We start from the raw sequence: 24,930 nt of genomic DNA, 5'->3' as shown, positions 1-24,930 counted from the left end.
GTATCTTAAGCTCGAGCACCAGACTGCCTTTTATAGGAATGTGGCCAGAAAAAGTAGGCCATGCGATCGCATGGGAATTAGGCCTCCAGGCCATGCGATCGCATGGAGCAAGGATCCAGCTTACAATTGTTTGTCTCCTAGTTTGCCGACGGTTTTTTATATATAACATAATATATATATATATATATATATATATATATATATATATATATATATATATATATATATATATATATATATATATATATATATATATATATATAATTTTAAGAATTATTTATATATTATATTTATGTGCATAGTTGACTTGTAATTTTTAGTCCGTTGCGTCGAGCGTTGAGAGTTGACTCTGATCCCTGTTCTGGATTTTCGAACGTCCTTGCGTACAATTTAATATCTTGTACTTTGCGTTTTGCAGCTCGTACTCTTGTAATTTTTAGACGTTTCTCATCAATAATTTGTACCTCTTAGATTGTGCTTTGTACTTTTGAGCTTTTTGGTCTTTTGCGTCTTCAATTCGTCGAATCTGTCTTTTGTCTTCACCTTTTATTATTTAAACGAATATCACTTGTAAATAGAACAATTGCAACCAAAAGCTTGTCTTTCTTGAGGGATAATGCTATGAAATATATGTTCGTTTTTAGCATTATCATTCCCGATGTTGTAAACTTGTACTTGATGTGTTTTGAATTATGTCTAACATCTAAGCACATTGTGGTTATTCAAAACTTATGTTGTTGCAACTATTGTTATTGGTATAAAAAAAGTACGTCATAGTTTTACAAGTTATTAAATAAATCGGTTTGGGGTCGTTTCATTTAACTCTTATGAAGAATCTTTGGGTGTTACACTAATCATAAAGAGATAAACCATTACATTTCAAACCTCATATCCCATGTCTTCACCAACTTGTATTTTCTTTGATGGAAGTATCTAACCCCATTGGTTACTTGCAACAAGCCAAATGAGACTAATTTGAACCTTGCAAAGACTTTTTGAAAGTTGCACTAGTTACCAAGATTAATCATACTTAAGCATGTAAGTAATGCTTAAAAGTTAATCAAGTGGAGAGCATCTCTTTAGTTGGAGCTTTAATGACCATCCTAATCATATCTACATTTTAATTTAGATCTAAAAGGATGACTTTGAAAAAGAACTTTTAGCAATACTTATGTGTTTATCATTAATCACAAGCTAAAAGTGTCATTAAGACGTCATTAAGGGTGGTTAGCCAAGATTAGTGTTTTAGTGACCAAAACTCATTTGGATATGAAAGAGGCAACTATTCTAAACATGTTGAAATAAGTTTTGTAAATTATAGATGCCCCGAAGTAGTCAAACATTTTTTGTTCAAAAATTCGGACAGAGAAAACTGCGGTCGACACACGGTTGACCGTGGAGTCGACCGTGCACCTTGTTCCTCAGAACCAAGGTACATGGCATCTACGGTCTGACCTGCGGTAGACCATGGACCTAGCCATGCTCATCCAGGATTTTACAAATCACTCTTTTTACTTTGTTATTGTGTGTATTGGTCATTTGCTAGAGATTGTGCAGGCTCGTGAAATCATGTTTTTCTATACGTTTTTTAAGCACATAAGACTTGGTGTCATCATCAAAATAAAGTGGTTAACATTTGAATATTATCATTGGATCACTAACCAACAGATAATAATACTTAAATTTACATGTATTCGAAGATATGTGAGAAGTAGACCTCGTGTCTATATACTATCATCTGGAGGGTTTAGAGTCATGGTGTAAATTGCATTATCAATGTCAGTATGGCAGTAAGTGGATGCATTAGAAGTTGTAGACACATTCACTGGTCTTGGGCCAAGTAACCCATCTTAGGTTGAGGGGGTATTAGGCCTGACCCAGTTAGCAGTTGGGTAAGGGCATGGTGGAGGGGTCCAAGTTTGTTGATGGTACTGCCATGGGGGTATGCAGTCCAATCTGGTAAGTTCTGCTGCAGAAAACCACGACCTCTACCTCTGATATTTCGATCCCGATAATAATTGTTGCCACGACTGCGTCCACGAGATGAATTACCTCAATAATTATTTTTATTGTTGCTATCATGACTCAAAACAGATTCTTGAGTGGCAACCTATTTAGTTGATGGAGTAGTAACCAGAAGTGCACTATCACGTGAAGCAGAATTGTTAGCAGCTTGCTTCTGCTTGCGAGTTTCCTCCAAAACAAGTTTATATCGGGCTTCATAAAAAGATGGGAGTTTATCTAATTGAGTAAAGTAAGTACCAACATTATCATAATTATCATTGAGACCTGCAATTAACTAAAGAACCATGTCATCTTCAGTGACTTTATCACCAACGTTGACAAGTTGATCAGCGAGTGATTTAATCTCTTGACAATACACAGAAACATTTGCAAAATCATCGAGACGAACCGTGGAGAACTGTCTTTGAAGGTATAGTGCTCGAGAATTCTTGTTATCCAGAAATATGTTTTGCAATCGAGTCCATGCTTGGGCTGCAGTGCTTTCATCTTGATTAAGAATACTGTTAAGCAAGCCGTTAGAGATGGTACCGTAGATCCATTGAAGCACAATGGCATCTAGATGTTCTTAGAGAGCAGATTTTGTGGTATCTGTTGTGACAGTGGATGATGAGTCAGACGCATGAGTGGGAGGAATAATGTGATCGAGTACATCATATGCACGGTAGTGGATATTGAACAACTGAGCCCACGAACTATAGTGTGCATTGTCGAGTTCTAGTGTGATGGGTATTACGTTTTTGATGTTTGTTATTGCTAGGGCAGGGTGGAATTTTGTTTGATCAGACATGATGAAGGTGAAGAAAAGAAGCTACATACAGTAAAAGAAAAAAGGATGGTTCTAGGTTAAGCGTGATACAATGTAAATAAATTGATCGATGCCTTTGATTGATAACTTGGTACCATATATATACAATGGACACTCTACAATTTTCTAACAATGAGACATTTATGGTAAAGATACCTATTGCTAGCTAATTACAACTCATAATTATGTGTGACAAATATAGTCCAAATATGTAACATCCCGCGTTTTTCCGTTAAATTTATTTTAACACCGTCTTTTTTTTTAAAATAATATCCCTCGTTATTTAATTTTAACGTCACCCGTTTACACGAGCGTTTTTAAAATATTCGTTTGGTTAATTCCCGCACCCGCTTTGAAACTCGAGGGACCAAAGTTGCAAAGGGGCCTAACTAGTGACTAGGTCAGCTAGTCAAACCCCATCTCATCCATTCATTATCACCACCCACCTTCATCCTTCCCTTTCTCTCTACTTCTCATTTTTGAACACAAACCCCAACTTCATAAAATCATCATCTAAATTCGGGATTGGAAGCAAACTTCAAAACAAATTACATTTTCGTGATCCTCTCTTCATCCTCTACATTTTGATACAAATTTCATCAAGTTTGGGTAACTTTCTAAAAACTCTAGATTTCTATAAATTCGTGTTTTTGACTTGAAATTATGTTAGTTAGTGTCTATGGCTCGTGTCTAGCATGAATATATGTTTTGTTTGCTCGATTTGTTGATTTGAGTAACTAGTTTGAACTTTTGAAGTGGGTTAGCTTAATCTTTGATTTTGGATGATTAAAAGTTGTTTAATTGTTAAAGTTCATGTTTTAATTGTGTTACTAGTATCATTAACTACATTTTGATGTGTAGGTTGATTAAGAAACTTCAGAAACCCGATTAAGGATTTTGTGATGTTTGACTAGGGTTTGATAGTTCTTGACATGAACTTTTGATGCTTGAATGCCATGAAATGTTAATTGTTAGTGTTTAGTAGTAATGTATGCTTCATTACCTTCAAAACGGCATATCATATGTGTGAATTGGATTCCCGAAACTTAAAATGCGATTGATGAACTTGAAACTTTGAAAATGGACTTTTATTGATCACTTAATGAGATTTCGGCTATTGAAAATGATGTTTGTGATTGATGAATTGTGTTTAGTTGTATTCCTTGTAAAAATACCTTTCCGATGATATAAGACACATGTTTTGGGTGTTTGCAGGTCAAGAATTGGTTGGAAAGAGTTTTGGTTCGCGCATACTTTGAAAAACAGAAAAGGGTCTGCCCAGATGGTGGCGCGGCGCGCCCCATCCCCGCGCGGCGCGCGAACTGGCCTGGACAGATTCTGCTCATTATGTCCCTTTTCACGTGAAATGTTTGACTAGCTATCGACCTCCGATTCACATGAAACTTGTTCTAATATACTTGTATATGAATAACTAGCATAGAAAAATAGTCCGGGACCCGACCCGAACGTGTTGACTTTTTCGTTGACTTTGACCAAGTTTGACTTTTAGTCAAACTTAACCAAACTTTTATGCAATCGTTCTAACATGCTTTTATACGTGATTCTTGTATGAAACTTGACAAATTGATTCACATGCTATATTTAATCGAGTCGTAACGAGCCATAGGACTAATTGAACACATTTCGCCCGACCTTGTGTCGTAACCGGTTAATTGATACAACTTACTTGTTTAGGTCAAGGCTAAGCAACATTCATGCACACATTTACTTTGTGAAGTACATTTATACTCGTGCACTCGAGGTGAGATCATAGTCCCATCTTTCAACAACTTTTATGCTTTAAACTATGGGATGAGAAACATATACGTATCATACTTTTACACTTGAACACAAGTACGAAAACGAACATTCCATGTACGGGTTTGAACAAAAAGCCTCAATTCAATTATCATTAGTTACACTTGCAGGGTGTAAACGTGAACTTATATTATGTGATCACATGGGCTTGACGAGCCTCATTCGGACGGTTCGCTACCGTTAGCGGATGAAATATATTTTCGGGTCTAGTGTATGTTCTAACACTACACAAAGGGTGCAAAACAGTTAAGTTTGATAATTGGGTGCCCGGGATACAAACAACAACTTTGGAATGCAAATGATTTTGATAATCATCTTATACTAAATCTTGTGGTTCAAATACAACGTTTACTAAAACACCTATGATTTCACCAACGTTTTTCGTTGACAGTTTTCTATATGTTTCTCAGGTTCATACATGGGTACTTGATACATGATTCCGCGTACACTCATACTTGCTTGGGGTCAAGCATACATACATGCATACGCTAGTGATAGCACCTTTGGATTCAAACATGTTGTTTACATACTTACGCTATTTATAGCAAACCGTGACTTTCAACTTATATTATGTCGCAAGTTATTTCATTTATACTTTACAACTTTTGTAAACTTAAACTTGTTGTCGAACCGTTTGGTAAACTAAACTTTGTAAGTTTTGTACATTTCAAATGAATGCGACATAATTTTGGTCAAACGAGTCTCATATAGGGACTACGACCACGTAACGGGACCTAAGTTAGCGGCGCCGTCAATGACGATTTTGTCGGGTCGCTACAGATGGTATCAGAGCGTTGGTTGTAGGGAACTAGGATATGCATTAGTGTGTCTGACAGAGTCGTTAGGACGCATTAGTGAATCTAGACTACAACCGGATAGTTAGCCATTGCATTCTGACATACATTTGCTATAGATAGCACTTACTTGAATACTTGTGCATTATACTTGAATCATTATTAGGCAAACTTTTTAATGGTACCCAACCTTCATCATACGAACTCGTATTCCGCCACTTTTTGGTAATACACGTGAATTCAAGGTTTATACGCGTACGGATGACCACGACTTCGTTAGTCACTCTAGTTCGGGAATTCTGACTCCTTGGTTGTTATCCACCCCGTCTCAGCTTACTATACACAAGTGTTGTAAAGTTACCACCACCACTCTAGATGAGTATCGTCATCACTATTTATCACTACGGTTGCGTACTACTCGTTATCATGACTCGTTACTCTTTTCATACCTAAATACATTATTGTCTGACTCAAACCGCATTGACGTGAACAATCATTTATACACTTCCCTCGGGGAACGCTTCCTTAGAGTTGCAGAAATTCTTTCGATTTAATACGAGTCACGTTTGAGACGTCGTTACACCTTGTTCATTCTAGATCTTCACAGTTACACGAACTTGATGTTATGGAGTGATGTGGGAATGGAGGTATGAGTTAGAGTAATATAACGACACTCGATCAACGTGGTTATATTACGGTAAGCCATACCAAAGTTCTAATGACTCGTGATGGTGATTGGACTCGATCAACCTAATCACCACCATGTGCCATGTACATGACTTCATCTATTCATGTTTGGACATCTGAAAACTCCGAGAATATTGATAACAACCATACCGGGGACACACCTTCGATTTTTGTCGAACTATACTTATGCTTCCGAATGAATTACCGATTCCTTTCGACTTCAACCGTATGTTACACGTGTATACTATCTCGTCCTCACACAGTCTTATTGACTAACTACAATTTACTCGTTATGCTCGCATCGAGGCAGAAACTTCTCTCGCCTTACACTCGTAATTCTGGTTCAGGAAATCTTTTATTTTAAATTCTCAATGGAGAGAGACTCTTCACGTTATACTAGTATTCGCCTCGAGGGTGAATAGTCTCGACGAACGTATTTGGAAACAGATAAATCTTCCGCGACGTGAATTTTTTTCTTGAGAAACTTGTCCTAACAAACTTGTTCAAATATACCTTACGGAATGTACTTTGTTTCGGATCGAGATCCTCATTTCACTTCTAGATTTCGGAGTGCCTTACAAAAAGCCTCGGGACCACGTTTAGACATGAGTACCGCGTACCATCCAAAACCAGACGGACCAAACAAACATACGATTCAAACCTTGGAAACCGTAATACGAATTTGTGTTACCAACTTCAAACCACTTGAGAAAAGTCTTGCCTTTAACCAGAATCTCTTACCACGATAGTTATCATTCGATTCTTAACGTCACACCTTTTGAAACCACATGTGACCGGAAACGTCATTCTCTTTTGTCGAACAAAGTAAACGATGATCAATTCACCAGGGCCTAGTTTATTCATGAGCAACTGAGAAAATTTATTCATATTCAAGAAAGACCCAACACGACTCGTAGTCGCCCAGAGAGCTTGCCAATGTTAGACGTAAACCTTTCGAGTTCCATGTGGGAAACCGCGTCACGTTAGAAGTCGCACCTTGAGGAGGTGTAAACCGTTTCGGGAAACATAGGAATGCTAAATCCGCGATATACTAATCCTTTTTGAAACCATGGAGCGTATTGTACCCGTTGCTTGTCATCTAGATTTTCCGACTCATTTGAGTCTCCGGTCATCCTACATAGAACCTGAAGACGTAACTTGCTATTCCCTTCGATGAGCTTGCTATCGATGGTACACTCCACTTCCTAGGAGAACCGGTTGAAATTATGAAGCGTGAAACCAAACTTCAATCCAACGTAAAAATCCCGACCGTCGAAGTTCGTTGAAATGCCCAAGGACGTACCTTCACTTATCCGTAGAATTTACAACGCAAGATCTCGAGGAGGATTCAACAACTACTACTTCCAACTAAATTTCGGGACGAAATTTCTTTTGAGGTGTGGATAATGTAACATCCCGCGTTTTTCCGTTAAATTTATTTTAACACCGTCTTTTTTTTAAAAAAAATAATATCCCTCGTTATTTAATTTTAACGTCACCCGTTTACACGAGCGTTTTTAAAATATTCGTTTGGTTAATTCCCGCACCCGCTTTGAAACTCGAGGGACCAAAGTTGCAAAGGGGCCTAACTAGTGACTAGGTCAGCTAGTCAAACCCCATCTCATCCATTCATTATCACCACCCACCTTCATCCTTCCCTTTCTCTCTACTTCTCATTTTTGAACATAAACCCCAACTTCATAAAATCATCATCTAAATTCGGGATTGGAAGCAAACTTCAAAACAAATTACATTTTCGTGATCCTCTCTTCATCCTCTACATTTTGATACAAATTTCATCAAGTTTGGGTAACTTTCTAAAAACTCTAGATTTCTATAAATTCGTGTTTTTGACTTGAAATTGTATTAGTTAGTGTCTATGGCTCGTGTCTAGCATGAATATATGTTTTGTTTGCTCGATTTGTTGATTTGAGTAACTAGTTTGAACTTTTGAAGTGGGTTAGCTTAATCTTTGATTTTGGATGATTAAAAGTTGTTTAATTGTTAAAGTTCATGTTTTAATTGTGTTACTAGTATCATTAACTACATTTTGATGTGTAGGTTGATTAAGAAAACTTCAAAAACCCGATTAAGGATTTTGTGATGTTTGACTAGGGTTTGATAGTTCTTGACATGAACTTTTGATGCTTGAATGCCATGAAATGTTAATTGTTAGTGTTTAGTAGTAATGTATGCTTCATTACCTTCAAAACGGCATATCATATGTGTGAATTGGATTCCCAAAACTTATTGATCACTTAATGAGATTTCAGCTATTGAAAATGATGTTTGTGATTGATGAATTGTGTTTAGTTGTATTCCTTGTAAAAATACCTTTCCGATGATATAAGACACATGTTTTGGGTGTTTGCGGGTCAAGAATTGGGTTGGAAAGAGTTTTGGTTCGCGCATACTTTGAAAAACAGAAAAGGGTCTGCCCAGATGGTGGCGCGGCGCGCCCCATCCCCGCGCGGCGCGCGAACTGGCCTGGCCAGATTCTGCTCATTATGTCCCTTTTCACGTGAAATGTTTGACTAGCTATCGACCTCCGATTCACATGAAACTTGTTCTAATATACTTGTATATGAATAACTAGCATAGAAAAATAGTCCGGGACCCGACCCGAACGTGTTGACTTTTTCGTTGATTTTGACCAAGTTTGACTTTTAGTCAAACTTAACCAAACTTTTATGCAATCGTTCTAACATGCTTTTATACGTGATTCTTGTATGAAACTTGACAAATTGATTCACATGCTATATTTAATCGAGTCGTAATGAGCCATAGGACTAATTGAACACATTTCGTCCGACCTTGTGTCGTAACCGGTTAATTGATACAACTTACTTGTTTAGGTCAAGGCTAAGCAACATTCATGCACACGTTTACTTTGTGAAGTACATTTATACTCGTGCACTCGAGGTGAGATCATAGTCCCATCTTTCAACAACTTTTATGCTTTAAACTATGGGATGAGAAACATATACGTATCATACTTTTACACTTGAACACAAGTACGAAAACGAACATTCCACGTACGGGTTTGAACAAAAAGCCTCAATTCAATTATCATTAGTTACACTTGCAGGGTGTAAACGTGAACTTATATTATGTGATCACATGGGCTTGACGAGCCTCATTCGGACGGTTCGCTACCGTTAGCGGATGAAATATATTTTCGGGTCTAGTGTATGTTCTAACACTACGCAAAGGGTGCAAAACAGTTAAGTTTGATAATTGGGTGCCCGGGATACAAACAACAACTTTGGAATGCAAATGATTTTGATAATCATCTTATACTAAATCTTGTGGTTCAAATACAACGTTTACTAAAACACCTATGATTTCATCAACGTTTTTCGTTGACAGTTTTCTATATGTTTCTCAGGTTCATACATGGCTACTTGATACATGATTCCGCGTAGACTCATACTTGCTTGGGGTCAAGCATACATACATGCATACGCTAGTGATAGCACCTTTGGATTCAAACATGTTGTTTACATACTTACGCTATTTATAGCAAACCGTGACTTTCAACTTATATTATGTCGCAAGTTATTTCATTTATACTTTACAACTTTTGTAAACTTAAACTTGTTGTCGAACCGTTTGGTAAACTAAACTTTGTAAGTTTTGTACATTTCAAATGAATGCGACATAATTTTGGTCAAACGAGTCTCATATAGGGACTACGACCACGTAACGGGACCTAAGTTAGCGGCGCCGTCAATGACGATTTTGTCGGGTCGCTACAAAATATATCGATGTATATCTAATAATATCGATATATTCTCTAATAGGAACGCGCTCGGATTGGACTTCTGAATCATCATTTGATTCTTGTAATATTTGAATCATTTGCCCAATATGCTCGTCTTTCGAATCAGATTCGAAATTAAGTAAATATGAAACATAGTTTGAATACGATGCCATATATATAAAAAATATGTAACTAGAAAGTATAAAAAAGGTAGAGAAAATGAGAGAAATTGGATGTTTTAGTATGTTTAAAATGGAGTAGGAAGATAAATGAAATGATGAAGGAAAAAAGTAGGAAGATAAATGAAATTATGAAGGAAAAAAAATAGTCGTTGCTCTCTAATGGTTTGAAAATCAGACCATTCAGAAGCCCCCACACGTTACAGGCAACTAATGCTCTCGGGGCGCGAGGGGTGACGCCGCGTTACAGGCGTCAGAGGGCGTCAGCCAGCCTGACGGGATCCCTCTGACGCCGCGTTATTGGTGGTCTAAGTAGAATGAAATTGAAATCTTTTAGAGTTGCATTTTATGAAAGTGAAATATTGAATATTTGAAAATATCGTAACAACATTTTTTGAGGACTCTAAGCTTCGGAAAAGCCATATCCTTGCAGATTTTTTCAATTGACCTCTAGACGTAGTAAATGTTAGGAATTCGGTAGACCCTAACAAGACAGGTGATTCATCAAACCACCAAACCCACAAACGACAAATGATTAATAAAGCTAGAACGATAAATAAAAACGATAAACGACACAGGGTATTTAACGTGGTTATATCCCAACTCCAAAACACCGAGAAGGGTTTACTCCACGGGCGCAAACCAGAGATTTTCTTCTATTATTTTTGTGCACACATTACAATGAGGCTAGGGGTTACAATTTATAGGAAGAGTTAAACTTGTTCACCAAGTTAAACTTATCCTTCAAGTGAAAGACATCCCATAATTATCTATTACTTGCTCCATACTCCATTCCTACTAGAAGATTTAATTAAGGCAACAAAATCTCTACGACTTGTTCACCAAGTCAAGCTCCCTACAACTTGTTCACCAAGTCAAGATCTCTACGACTTGTTCACCAAGTCAAGCCTTGTTCCTTTGATCAAATTCTACACACATTCAACATGAGTTTGTTGAATGACAATGAATAAAATCGGGATTGAATTGAAGACTTTGAGCAAACTCTTCACTACTCAACAATCTCCCACTTGAAGATTTTGAACAAACCCGAATATCAATCTCCATTCCATCTAAGAAAGTCAAACCACCATTATACTGCCAAACTCCATTTGGGACACGCACACTCATCACATACGTCTAATGAGTAGACTTTTGATACAAGGTCTTCAACACTACTTTTCGAAACTAGAAACCAATAATCGCCTCAACTATCAATGTTGTTCAAACACCCATAGCAACTCCCGATCTCCTCTCAGCTACGACTTTTGATACCACCGAAATCAAACATCCGGGTGACGCCGCTCTTCCATACCGGAGGGAAGGAAGTCTTTCGACATCAAAACCGCTAAGCTTCAACCCGATCTCCAGTTACTAATTTGAGTCATCTCGGTTTCTTGCACCACCATCTTCTTACACAAGAAGATCAATTAAAGTATGCAACTTCAATTATAGGATTCTTCATGATACTACACTGCCTCACTGATCACTCCAGACATGTTCAATCCCAAACACACATGTCAATGATCACCCTCGTACAGGATTTCACTGTCATCTATGACTTTCCTTCCCAGCAATCAGAAAATCCAACAGACACCCTCGTCGACTCTTCATCAAGGCTCCAGTGAGAACACAAAACCTTAAAATCTACACCTTTGAACTTCTATCGCTTTCGCGCTGGTACACTGACCTCCTCATAGCTATGAATTTCACAAACCCCATCTTCTCATCCCAAGCACGCTCCCACTGTACGAGTAAGAAATAAAATTGTGGCTATCCGAGAAGAATCTGGTTTGTTCCACCGGTCAGTTGTAAATATATTTGCCATTCGAGGGTATGTTTGCAGCATCCAAGCACCCTAGTATTATACGCACTAATCATGTGAATACCAGAGACCCACATTGCATAACTGTCTCTATAACTCCCATTAGTCGTCAAACTCCCAATAGCTCGTGTAGCATCCCGTTTCTCCTCGTACATGTCCTCAGGTACCTATTTAATCTTTAAAACATATATACTTGTTCGCGTATGTGGCTAAGTGTTTTAAAAATCGAGTTTGGGTGATTGCTGGGCAAATGTCGCGTCTGGAGGTGTTCTGTCGCGTTTGGGACCATCGCAATATGTGACACACTGCACTGAAATGCGACGGGTTCTGAAACCCAACTTCTGTCTTTTTATCACATTTAAAAAAGAAACGCGACAAAGGGTCGTGAAACGCGACAAATGTCGCTGAAATGACTTTTTAGCCATTTAAAATGGCATCTTTTGGGGGTATGTTGGTCTTTTCATTTGAGGCCGGTTTTGAGGAGCTAAAAACTAATTCCATCTTATCCTATCCTCATTTATCACTTCTTCATCCACCATAATTCAATTTAGAGAGAGAGTGAAGGTTTTATTGAGAGAAAGCTCACTTTGGAGAAGAAGAAGAAGGAATCTCGCCCGAACCCGAGTTTTAAAGTTGTTCCCTACGTCTCTAGCTACGTTCTGATAGCATTGGTAAGTTCTAACTCTATGTTTTGAGTTTTAATTGGTTTATGACTAGGGTTTTGTTTACTTGAGACTTGTATGACCCGTTTGGGGGTTAAATGGGCGAACTTGGGTTATATTGATGAAAGGAAACCCTAATAGATATAATCTAGGGTTTTGGTCTTATGAATTGAGGTTGAAAGTGTTTAATGGTGTTGTTAGTCACTATTACACTTGTAAATGATGAAAGAATTGTTAATGGGTTAAGTTTGACTAAAATTGTAAGTCTAAGTGTTAAAATGGGTCAAACGAGTAATGGTTGACCTAATTGGGTGAAAAGGGTATGAAATGCCCTAAGTTTGTGTTAGTTAAAGTTAGTAGACTTCAAATCATTAGCTTTAGTGATTTAAGATGAGTCTTGGCCATTTATGGGCGGTTTTGGTGTAGTTGAGCTATTTAATGCAATTGGGTCATTGAATGCTCAAATGTAAGTATTGTGGTTAATTCCACAAGTTGTGTATTGAATGTGTACTTATTTATTAGGTATCTTGCTCGAAGCATACAGAAGTGTTAAATCACCATCGACGTGATAAGGTGAGTGGAGTAATTATATGTGTGCATATATAATGTATTTATTTGTGTAGTATGAGTTATGAAGTGTCGACGTGTTAAGACACCACATCTCACGCGATGAGTGAAGTGTCGATGTGTTAAGACACCACTCGAGGGTGAAGTATCGACATGTTAAGATGCTACCCCGAGTTGTATGAAGAGTGAAGTGTCGACGTGTTAAGACACCACTCGGAGTGAAGTATCGACGTGTTAAGATGCCACTCCAAAAAATGTAACGAGTGAAGTGTCGACGTGTTAAGACACCACTCGGGGTGAAGTGTCGACGTGTTAAGGCACCACCCGGGGTGAAGTATTGACGTGTTAAGATACCACCCGTGGGGTTAGTGTACGACGTGTTAAGTGCACTAACGGTTGTTATGAACACCGATGGGAAATTTGAGTACCATTCCTTGTACGATTGATTAACCATGGTTGTGTGTTGTATTGTAGCATATTATATTGTTCGTGCTATATGCTATTGTTATGCTAGCTTGTATAGTCGGAGGTTAGTTATTATACTTGTGATGGTATGATTATTTATGTTGCTAGCATGCATGCGGTAAATGCGTAAGTGATTGCAAGTAAGTAGGTTGTATAGGTAATCGTATAATTGTTGCACTCATTAAGCATTAGCTTACCCCTCTCGTTGTTTACCTTTTTAGGTGCAGGTACGGAGAAAGGGAAAGGGGTTGTTGAGCATTAGATTTCCCATGTTGGTTGCTAGAGGAAGCTTTTGGAAGTCCACCTATTGTTTTGGGTAGTTTAGCCCCAAACCATGCTCGTGTGTCGTTTTATCTAAAACTATCATTTAAGGTCGAACTTGTATTACATTTGGTTAATGGCCTTCGTGCCGAGTATGTAAACTTTGGGTTGTCGGATGTTTAAACGTTTTGTAAGAACGGTTCATTTCATGTAACCATTTAAACGGCGCACTAACGGTTAATGATTATGTATTAAAAAAAATATATATTGTCAGATGTATACGGGTTGGGTTGTTTCAAGTGGTATCAGAGCATGTTCTAAGGGATTTAGGTGACTTGAGATAGGTGCCTAGACTTAGACTTTATTGTGTGTGCGCTTTATGCGGGACTTGTAGGACTTCGGGTCAAAATGGGAATTGTTAGTGCTTAGGTTTATGTGATCTAACCTTGCGCTAATTAGCTGTGTTGTGTTTGTAATCATCAAGTGAGATAGACGTTGTACTAGCAAGTTAACGCGGCGTTCTCGCGTAACAATGACTAGCTACCACTGTTACGGGTACAAATCGTGTCAAACAAGTGATGTACGACGATTGTTAAGCAAGATGGGGCGGTGTGATACATATGTATAAATGTATATATCGTTTCCCTTTCATTTTGTTGATTAATCTATTTCATTTCTTAAGAATGAAGACGGAAGATGGGTACGGAATGGAAGAGCCTACTCATGAAAGGAAGAACGAGTTAACGGTAATGGTTAAAGCCGCGATTGAACAATGCGTCTCAGGTTTTGCCAACAGAGTTGGTCAAGTAGTCAAGGAGTCAATCGAAGGATGAGTAACCGAAATGGTCCGAGACCAAGTGACTAAGGTCGTAAGGGAAGAGTTTGAGAAGAGGATTCCTAAACCTCGAGGTAGTGGTGATGAAGAAGTACTTGCAAGGCTAGAGCCACATGGTGCTCCGGGCAAGAGGAAAAGATGTACGCCTGAAGGCGTCGGGAAAGTGAAAAAGAAGAGTAAGAGTGGTTACACATCTAGATGTTTCAATTGTGGTGTTAGGGACCACAAGATATGGGAGTGCACGTTGCCGAGAAGTGATAATGGAATGTGCTACCAATGTCATAAATAGGGGCACGGAAGGTCACGGTGTCCCGAGTTGTTTAATGATCAAAGTAAAGGTGTGATTGAGGAAGCTAGTAGCATGAGGAAGGGAGTATTGGGCTCCGGTGGGTCGAAGTGTTACAATTGTGGGAAACGGGGACATAAGTCTTGTGAATGTCCGTCGGGCAAGACTGTATGTTTTCATTGCCGGAAGGAAGGGCATCGAAGGACGGAGTGTCCCGATTTAGCTAATAATCAGACTAAGAGATTTGGAGGTTTTGTGCCTACGTGTTTTAGGTGTGGAGGACGAGGTAATTTGGCACGGGATTGTACGGGTACACCTTTAAGCACGATCAAGTGCTTCATTTGCCAGAAGGAGGGACACCGAATGTCGGGGTGTTCTGAATCGTTTTCCGATCGGGTTAAGAGGTTAGAGCGCGACTATTTGATGGGTAGTGAAGCACCGAACGATGTTGTTTCAGGTACTTCCATTTTTCGATGCAAATATACCTTATTATTATTTGTTGTGTGCCGATGTACTCGGTTATGAAATTGAGACTTAAATCTCGTTACGAAACCTAATTAGTTTCGAGTGAAAGTATATTTTAATAGTACCCATATAGGTGCGGGGTTAGTAATTACGATGACGGTGCACTAGGGTAGCGCTTGAGTCATTGACTCATGAGAGTGCGACTTGGGGGCGAATGTATTAGTGTAAATACGTGGTATTGTTATGGGTAGCATTCCTAATGGAATTACCCTACGTTGGAGTTGGATTGACGATTTCATGGCGTTAGACTTGGTGCAACCAAGCATTCCTTAGTATTTGGGAAAATGTTTCTACCAAGCCATGGAGATGGGCTTTGGTTTTCGGATGTTAGAGCGTGTTCGCTGTCATGTGGAAGTGATGAAACCGTTAAGACAAAGTGTTTAATCTAGATGAATGTTGGTAATGGAGTCTACGGGACCCAATGTTAGGTGTCTCTTTCATACCTACTAGCATGGTATTCGACTCCGATGGAGTTACGGTTACATTGAACATAGGGCACCGGCAAGAAACCCTTAGGTGTTCTAGTGATGGTGTGGAAGTTACAATCGATAGCAATTCGATGATTGCTAGAGTAATACTCGTATGGTTAGGTAAATGCTTCGGTTAAAGTAGCAAAGGATAATCTGAAATCCTTGTATGCTCAAGGATGGAGCAAGGCTTGGTGATGTGTGTGTTATGGGATGCAAGACGGATGAACCTCATCTCTCTTTTACGCGGTGGTGGTGTAAGAAGTGAGTAACGCAATTGTTATGATAACATAGTTCACTCTTTTACCAGAGGATAAACATAGGTGTATGGTCGGTCGGACAAATTCGGGTACAATGGGTCGAATGAACCCACTGGTTGGAAAAGTCTACCTGCGGGTAGCGACATCTTTGTTATACTGGTTACGAGTTATGTTGGCAATAGGTCATTGCTTAATTGACGCCAACGGGTGACAGAGAGCGTCGATGTCATGGTAAGGGAATTCGAGGAAATTCTTGGGCTGTGATCGATTAGGAGATTTTTCGTATAGGTCGATATGTTGTGCCTTGACTAGATTGGCTGAGTCTTTGGTTGTCTAGGCTTTCTACATTGTGGGTTTTGGGTCGTTAAACTCGTTCGAGTGAGACCCGTAGGATTTGTCGATTTTGTTGAGCATTATGGTGAAACCGATTAGGGTGTAACCGGAGTGTAGTTGTATGTTTGACGATATTAACATGCTAGGAGGTATATACATGTTAATTGGTGGTACGATTCGTTGGCTTGGATACGATGTGGCGAGTGTGGTACGCTCTTGACGGCCACTCTTTTCTTCTATGACTTTCGGGTATATGCGTGGTATGCCATTAGAGAGGCATTTTTGTTAACCACGATTACGTTTGATGAGGTGCGTGTAGCGAATGTTCATAGAGTTTATGGGGGAAGGTAACCGGGACGATGTTTATGACGAAGATGGAAGAGTATAAGCCTTGGTGTTTCCAAGCATCTCCTAGTGATAAGTTGAAAGATTAATAGGCTAGTGGAATTCTTTACTCCGAGGGTGTGATTAATTTGTATTGGGTATTTAGGTTCCGGTAAGAAACCCGAAGATACAATTGTGGTTTACTACGGTGCTTAGCGGGCTTTAGAGTTGACCGATTTAAAGGATCGAGGTCGAGTACCTTGTTATAGGTTCGCGTAGAATCGTTGAGTATGACCATCGTCGAGACCGGTCATGTGGGTCTGTATAATGTCAGGATTTTGTGAAATGTTATCACTTTGGCGGTGGGTATATGGGGTTAGAACCCTAAGTGGGGGAGTAAGTACCAGAGATTTCGGAATGACCCCTATCTAATAGACGCGTCGAGCGGACGGGCGTCACCTATTTAGGAAAGGAAGACTTCGATGGTCTTCGAAGAAGTCCCAAGTTGGACTTTGGAAGAAATTGTGAAGGATACTTTTGCGACATGAGTTGGAATGGTGAAAGTTCCCAAATGGCGGATTCGAGAGATTTTCGTAAAGCGTCGGGATGATTCCTGAATACACCACGATTGAAGGGCACGACGACGATAATTGTCGTAAATTATTCTACTTTTAGGACGATTGTGAGGTGTATTGTACGAGTTTAGATACTCGGTGAAGGAGCAAACGGTTGCAGTTGTTTTGTTTCGTGGGTTGATTACCCGATATCATTGAAAATGATGGAATAGTAAGGCCGTTGGAAGAATGTTATGAAGTTTTCCCAGTGTACTTCCGAGTGAATGGTGGAAATTTTGGTTAAATGGAAGTATAAAGTATGGTCGTTGTAATATGATGCGTTAGTGTAGGAAGCGAGAATTCAGATGCGTGACGACTACATGTGTGATTCCGCGTTGGAAGCGGAAGTGTTCGACGAAGAAGTGCTTTAATTCTAGTGTTGATGCGGATCACGAGGACGTGATCCAAATTAAGTGGGGGAGACTTGTAACATCCCGTTTCTCCTCGTACATGTCCTCAGGTACCTATTTAATCTTTAAAAAGTATATACTTGTTCGCGTATGTGGCTAAGTGTTTTAAAAATCGAGTTTGGGTGATTACTGGGCAAATGTCGCGTCTGGAGGTGTTCTGTCGCGTTTGGGACCATCGCGATACGCGACACACTGCACTGAAACGCGACGGGTTCTGAAACCCAACTTCTGTCTTTTTATCGCGTTTAAAAATACATATCGCGTCCTGGTGTCGCGAAACGCGACAAATGTCGCTGAAATGACTTTTTAGCCATTTAAAATGGCATCTTTTGGGGGTATGTTGGTCTTTTCATTTGAGGCCGGTTTTGAGGAGCTAAAAACTGATTCCATCTTATCCTATCCTCATTTATCACTTCTCCATCCACCATTATTCAATTTAGAGAGAGAGTGAAGGTTTTAGTGAGAGAAAGCTCACTTTGGAGAAGAAGAAGAAGAAGAAGAAGGAATCTTGCCCGAACCCGAGTTTTAAAGTTGTTCCCTACGTCTCTAGCTACGTTGTGATAGCATTGGTAAGTTCTAACTCTATGTTTTGAGTTTTAATTGGTTTATGACTAGGGTTTTGTTTACTTGAGACTTGTATGACCCGTTTGGGGATAAATGGGCGAACTTGGGTTATATTGATGAAAGGAAACCCTAATAGCTATAATCTAGGGTTTTGGTCTTATGAATTGAGGTTGCAAGTGTTTAATGGTGTTGTTAGTCACTATTACACTTGTAAATGATGAAAGAATTGTTAATGGGTTAAGTTTGAAAATGGGTCAAACGAGTAATGGTTGACCTAATTGGGTGAAAACGGTATGAAATGCCCTAAGTTTGTGTTAGTTAAAGTTAGTAGACTTTAAATCACTAGCTTTAGTGATTTAAGATGAGTCTTGGCCATTTATGGGCGGTTTTGGTGTAGTTGAGCTATTTAATGCAATTGGGTCATTGAATGCTCAATTGTAAGTATTGTGGTTAATTCCACGAGTTGTGTATTGAATGTGTAATTATGTATTAGGTACCTTGCTCGAAGCATACAGAAGTGTTAAATCACCACCGACGTGATAAGGTGAGTGGAGTAATTATATGCGTGCATATATAATGTATTTATTTGTGTAGTATGAGTTGTGAAGTGTTGACATGTTAAGACACCACATCTCACGCGACGAGTGAAGTGTCTACGTGTTAAGACACCACTCGGGGGTGAAGTATCGACGTGTTAAGATGCCACCCCGAGTTGTATGAAGAGTGAAGTGTCGACATGTTAAGACACTACTCGGAGTGAAGTATCGACGTGTTAAGATGCCACTCCAAGAAATGTAATGAGTGAAGTTTCGACGTGTTAAGATACCACTCGGAGTGAAGTGTCAACGTGTTAAGGCACCACCCAGGGTGAAGTATCGACGTGTTAAGATACCACCCGTGGGGTTAGTGTACGACGTGTTAAGTGCACTAACGATTGTTATGAACACCGATGGGAAATTTGAGTACCAATCCTTGTACAATTGGTTAACCATGGTTGTGTGTTGTATTGTAGCATATTATATTGTTCGTGCTATATGCTATTGTTATGCTAGCTTGTGTAGTCGGAGGTTAGTTATTATACTTGTGGTGGTATGATTATTTATGTTGCTAGCATGCATGAGGTAAATGCGTAAGTGATTGCAAGTAAGTAGGTTGTATATGTAATCGTATAATTGTTGCACTCACTAAGCATTAGCTTACCCCTCTCGTTGTTTACCTTTTTAGGTGCAGGTACGGAGAAAGGGAAAGGGGTTTGATAATGCTAAAAATGAACACATATTTCATAGCATTATTCCTCAAGAAAGACAAGATTTTAGTTGAAAATTGTTCTATTTACAAGTGATATTCATTTAAATATTAAAAGGTGAAGACAAAAGGCAGATTCGACAAATTGAAGACGGAAAGGTCCAAAAAGCTAAAAAGTACAAGATACAATGAAAAAGGTTCAAATTATTGATGGAGAACGTCTAAAAATGACAAGAGTACAAGTTACAAAACGCAAAGTACACTATATAAAATAGTACGAAAGGACGTTTGAAAATCCGGATTCGGGACATGAGTCAACTCTCAACGCTCGATGCAACGGACCGAAAGTTACAAATTAATTATGTATATAAATATAATATAATATATAATTAATTATATAAATTATATATTTATATTATATTTATATTATTAAAATCCGTCGGCAAGTAAAGATCCAAAATGGATGAGCTGTAAAGTCGAACTCCGCGACTTGCGGAGATTGAAGAACAAGAGTGCCGCGACTCGCGGAGATACCTGGTCCCAAACTGCCTATAAAAGGCCACGCATTTTTCGAGTTTTATATATCCTAATCCATCAATCTCTCTATCTATATGTAAACGTATATATATATATATATATATATATATATATATATATATATATATATATATATATATATATATATATATATATATATATATATATATATATATATATATTTATATTTATATTTTAATTTTAATTTTAATTTTAAATTCTAATAATAAGGGTATGTTAGCGAATGTTGTAACGGTGTAAGTCGAAATTCTGTCCGTGTAACGCTACGCTATTTTTAATCATTGTAAGTTATGTTCAACCTTTTTAATTTAATGTCTCGTAGCTAAGTTATTATTATGCTTATTTAAGCCAAAGTAATCATGATGTTGGGCTAAAAATACTAAAATTGGGTAATTGGGCTTTGTACCATAATTGGGGTTTGGACAAAAGAACGACACTTGTGAAAATTAGACTATGGGCTATTAATGGGCTTTATATTTGTTTAACTAAATGATAGTTTGTTAATTTTAATATAAAGATTTACAATTGGATGTACCTATAAATAACCATATACACTCGATCGGACACGATGGGCAGGGTATTTATATGTACGAATAATCGTTCATTTAACCGGACACGGGAATGGATTAATAGTCATTAGAATTATTAAAACAGGGGTGAAATTATGTACAAGGACACTTGGCATAATTGATAACAAAGTATTAAAACCTTGGGTTACACACAGTCGATAACCTGGTGTAATTATTAAACAAAGTATTAAAATCTTGTTACAGTTTAAGTCCCCAATTAGTTGGAATATTTGACTTCGGGTATAAGGATAATTTGACGAGGATACTCGCACTTTATATTTATGACTGATGGACTGTTATGGACAAAAACCAGACGGACATATTAAATAATCCAGGACAAAGGACAATTAATCCATGGGCATAAAACTAAAATCAACACGTCAAACATCATGATTACGGAAGTTTAAATAAGCATAATTCTTTTATTTCATATTTAATTTCCTTTATTTTATATTTAATTGCACTTCTAATTATCGTACTTTTATTTATTATCATTGTATTTAATTGCACTTTTAATTATCGTACTTTTTAATTATTGCAAGTTCATTTTATCGCACTTTTATTTATCGCAATTTCATTATCGTTATTTACTTTACGCTTTAAATTAAGTTATATTTATTTTTAATATTTTACATTAGGTTTTAACCGTGACTAAGTTTTAAAATCGACAAACCGGTCATTAAACGGTCAAAACCCCCCTTTATAATAATAATATTACTTATATATATATTTGTATTTTTAAATTAAAACTAATATAGCGTTAAACTTTGTTTAAAAGATTTCCTGTGGAACGAACCGGACTTACTAAAAACTACACTACTGTACGATTAGGTACACTGCCTATAAGTGTTGTAGCAAGATTTAAGTATATCCATTCTATAAATAAATAAATATCTTGTGTAAAATTGTATCGTATTTAATAGTATTTAGTTGTAAAAATAAAGCTATTTCATATACACCTCGCATAACATCAAGTATTTTTGGCGCCGCTGCCCGGGAACGAAGAAGCGAAACGCCACATAAACACATAAAAAAAACCGAAAAAAAATATATATATAAATCTATTTTTAAGATTTTTATAAAATTATAAAGTATTTATATTTTTATTTTAGTTTTTAAAACATAAGTTTTTATTTAATTTATATAAATATTTTATTTAATTATTAAAACAGGAAATATAAAACAAAAAAAACAAATAAATAAATAAACTAATACCTGTCGAAACTTGACCTGTCTCTTTTGAACCTGCAATCTCCGCGACTTGCAGAGGTATTGAACTGGGTTCACCGCGACTCGCGGAGCCGCCCAGACAGGTCACACAGAAACCCTAGTAAGCATTAATTACGGAGTATTTATTATTATTATCAATTAGGGTTAATTAGTTTAATATTTAATTTAAGTTTCAATTTAATTAGTAATAATTAGTAATAATTAGTTTATTTATATATAAAAATTAATACTTTTATAATATAAATATATAAAAATAATATTTTTATAAAATTAAATAATTTTATCAATTTTAATCTTATTTTTATTCTTGTATCTTTTTAATCGTTTATTCGTAATATTTGTATTTTATCACTCGTACTTAGTTTTAAACTTAGTTTTTGCCATAGTTATTTTTATTTCTAGATTTTTAGGCTTTGCCGTAAAATCCCTTAAGTGCTTTTTCTTTAGACTAAGATTTAGGTGCTTTAGAATTTTTCGACGCCTTTTTAAGTTTTAGTACCTTTTTAAGTTATTGCCATTTGGGATATAGTTTTACTTGTAAGCTTTAATATTTTTAGACGCAACTTTTAATTCTTAGTTTTTAGTCCTTTTTTTAAGTTTCAACGCGCTACTTTCTTATTTTTAATTTTCGACGCCTTTTACCTATGTATCAATTATCACTCCAATTAGTAATCTCAATTTGAAATTTTAATTTTAAGTTAGTGATAATAATAAGGTTGGATTAGTCGAGTGTTTTAAAGTTTTATAAGTCACTCTTTTTCTTTCTTATTTCTCCAATTTTAATACCGACGCGCTCTTTTTCTTTCTTATTTCTCGCAATTCTAGTTTTAGGACATAGATTTTTATTCTACTTCTTATCTAAATTTCTTAAAATTACGAAAATTTATTTTAAGTGGTTAAATAGATAGACATAAAAATTTTCTGGTTCGTAGTAATAGTTGGATTTGTACGTGCACCGAGTTATTGGAGCCAAACAGTACTCAATTATATTGAGACCAAACGAATCCTACCCCTCTGCTGCATCTTTTGGCTATTCGAAGCGTGGGCAAAATCAGAAAAGTCTATTAATTGGATAACTTATATAATTTTTCTTTCTTTTTAAAAACTAATAGGATATTCAGTGAATACACCGAGCAAAACGTTCACCACCTTTTATACGTTCACCACCTGTAACTCGATCAAGACATTTAGCAAATATTGTCGCCGTTGATTTTTCTTTAGAATCGTCATCCAGTCGACCAGTTACTCCAGTTCAAATTTCCGATAATCCATTCTTTGAACCCGACCTCACAATTGAGAATCCGGAGAATATTCAGGGATGATTCATAGATCCTGAACCATTAATTTTTCCTCCGGAACCACCAATCATTCAAACAGAGATTGTTGAAGAACGAACCATTAAATCAGAATCCTCTAGTGATTCAGATTCAACGAATTCAATCATGGAGAATCTGGAACCTTTAAGTATGGAAGACTGAATGAGAGCTAAACGCACTGGCCAAGGTCACGCAATTACTCATCCAGACATTAATGTGCCAGATTATGAAATCAAAGGACAAATTCTACACATGGTGACTAATCAATGCCAATTTAGTGGTGCGCCGATGGAAGATCTAAATGAACATCTTCGTACCTTTAATAGGATCTGTACACTATTTAAAATAAGAGAAGTGGAGGATGAACAGATATATCTCATGTTATTTCCCTGGACTTTAAAGGGAGAAGCCAAAGATTGGTTAGAATCGTTACCTGAAGGGGCGATCGATACATGGGACGTTTTAGTTGAAAAATTTCTTAAACAATTCTTTCCGGCATCTAAAGCCGTAAGACTTCAAGGAGAAATTGTTACGTTCACACAGAAACCAGATGAAACTCTATATGAGGCATGGACCAGATTTGGAAAGTTATTGAGAGGATGTCCACAACATGGCTTAGACACTTGTCAAATAGTACAAATATTCTACCAAGGATGCGACATCACTACAAGAAAAGACATAGATATAGCAGCTGGTGGTTCTATTATGAAGAAAACAGAAACTGATGCTTACAAAATTATTGATAACACTGCTTCCCACTCACATGAGTGGCACCAAGAAAAAGATATCGTTAGATCATCTAAAGTAGCTAGAGCCGATTCTAGCCATGACTTAGATACCATTTCCGCAAAGATAGATGCTGTCGAGAGACGAATGGAAAAGATGACTAAGGATATACACTCAATATGAATTAGTTGTGAGCAGTGTGGAGGATCACATTTGAAAAAAATTCTCTCAGTATTGAACTAACAATGGAACAAAGAGAGAATGTTTCATACATAAACCAAAGGCCTGGAAATAATTATCAGAATAATTATCAACCGCCAAGACCAATTTACAATCAAAACCAGAATTATAATCGAAATGTTCCATACAACAACCAACAAGGTCCTAGCAATCAACAAATATCCAATAATACTTACAATTAGCAAAGACCTAATTTTCAAAACAAACCACCACAAACCGATGATAAAAAGCCGAATTTAGAAGATATGATGACGAAACTAGTTGAAACTCAAACACAGTTTTTCACATCTCAGAAATAAACCAATGAACAAAATGCTCAAGCATTTAGAAATCAACAAGCTTCTATTCAAAATTTGGAACAAGAAGTAAGTAACCTAGCAAGGTTAATAGGTGAAAGAAAACCGGGAAGTCTACCTAGTGATACAAATGCTAACCCCCGGAATGAAACAGCTAAAGCCATTACCACAAGAAGTGGTACAACACTTAAACCACCTAAAATACCTGTAATTTCTGATGAAGCTATTCCTACTCCACAAGAACCACAACCTGAACAAGATAAGGAAAAAGAACTGGTAGTTGA

At 37.3% G+C, this 24,930-nt stretch overlaps 1 non-coding gene across 1 annotated transcript; it reads right to left on the bottom strand.

Moving 5' to 3' along the window:
- Positions 1-23,894: 23,894 nt before the first annotated feature.
- LOC139856298 (small nucleolar RNA R71) lies at positions 23,895-24,001 on the bottom strand. Its single transcript, XR_011761788.1, has one exon. It is a non-coding gene; the product is annotated as a small nucleolar RNA R71 (small nucleolar RNA).
- Positions 24,002-24,930: the final 929 nt, after the last annotated feature.

The sequence above is a fragment of the Rutidosis leptorrhynchoides genome, chromosome 6 (assembly GCF_046630445.1).
Source record: "Rutidosis leptorrhynchoides isolate AG116_Rl617_1_P2 chromosome 6, CSIRO_AGI_Rlap_v1, whole genome shotgun sequence".
Lineage (NCBI taxonomy): Eukaryota > Viridiplantae > Streptophyta > Magnoliopsida > Asterales > Asteraceae > Rutidosis > Rutidosis leptorrhynchoides.
Note: the sequence above shows the minus strand (reverse complement) of the source record. Positions and strands in the feature narration are given on the sequence as shown.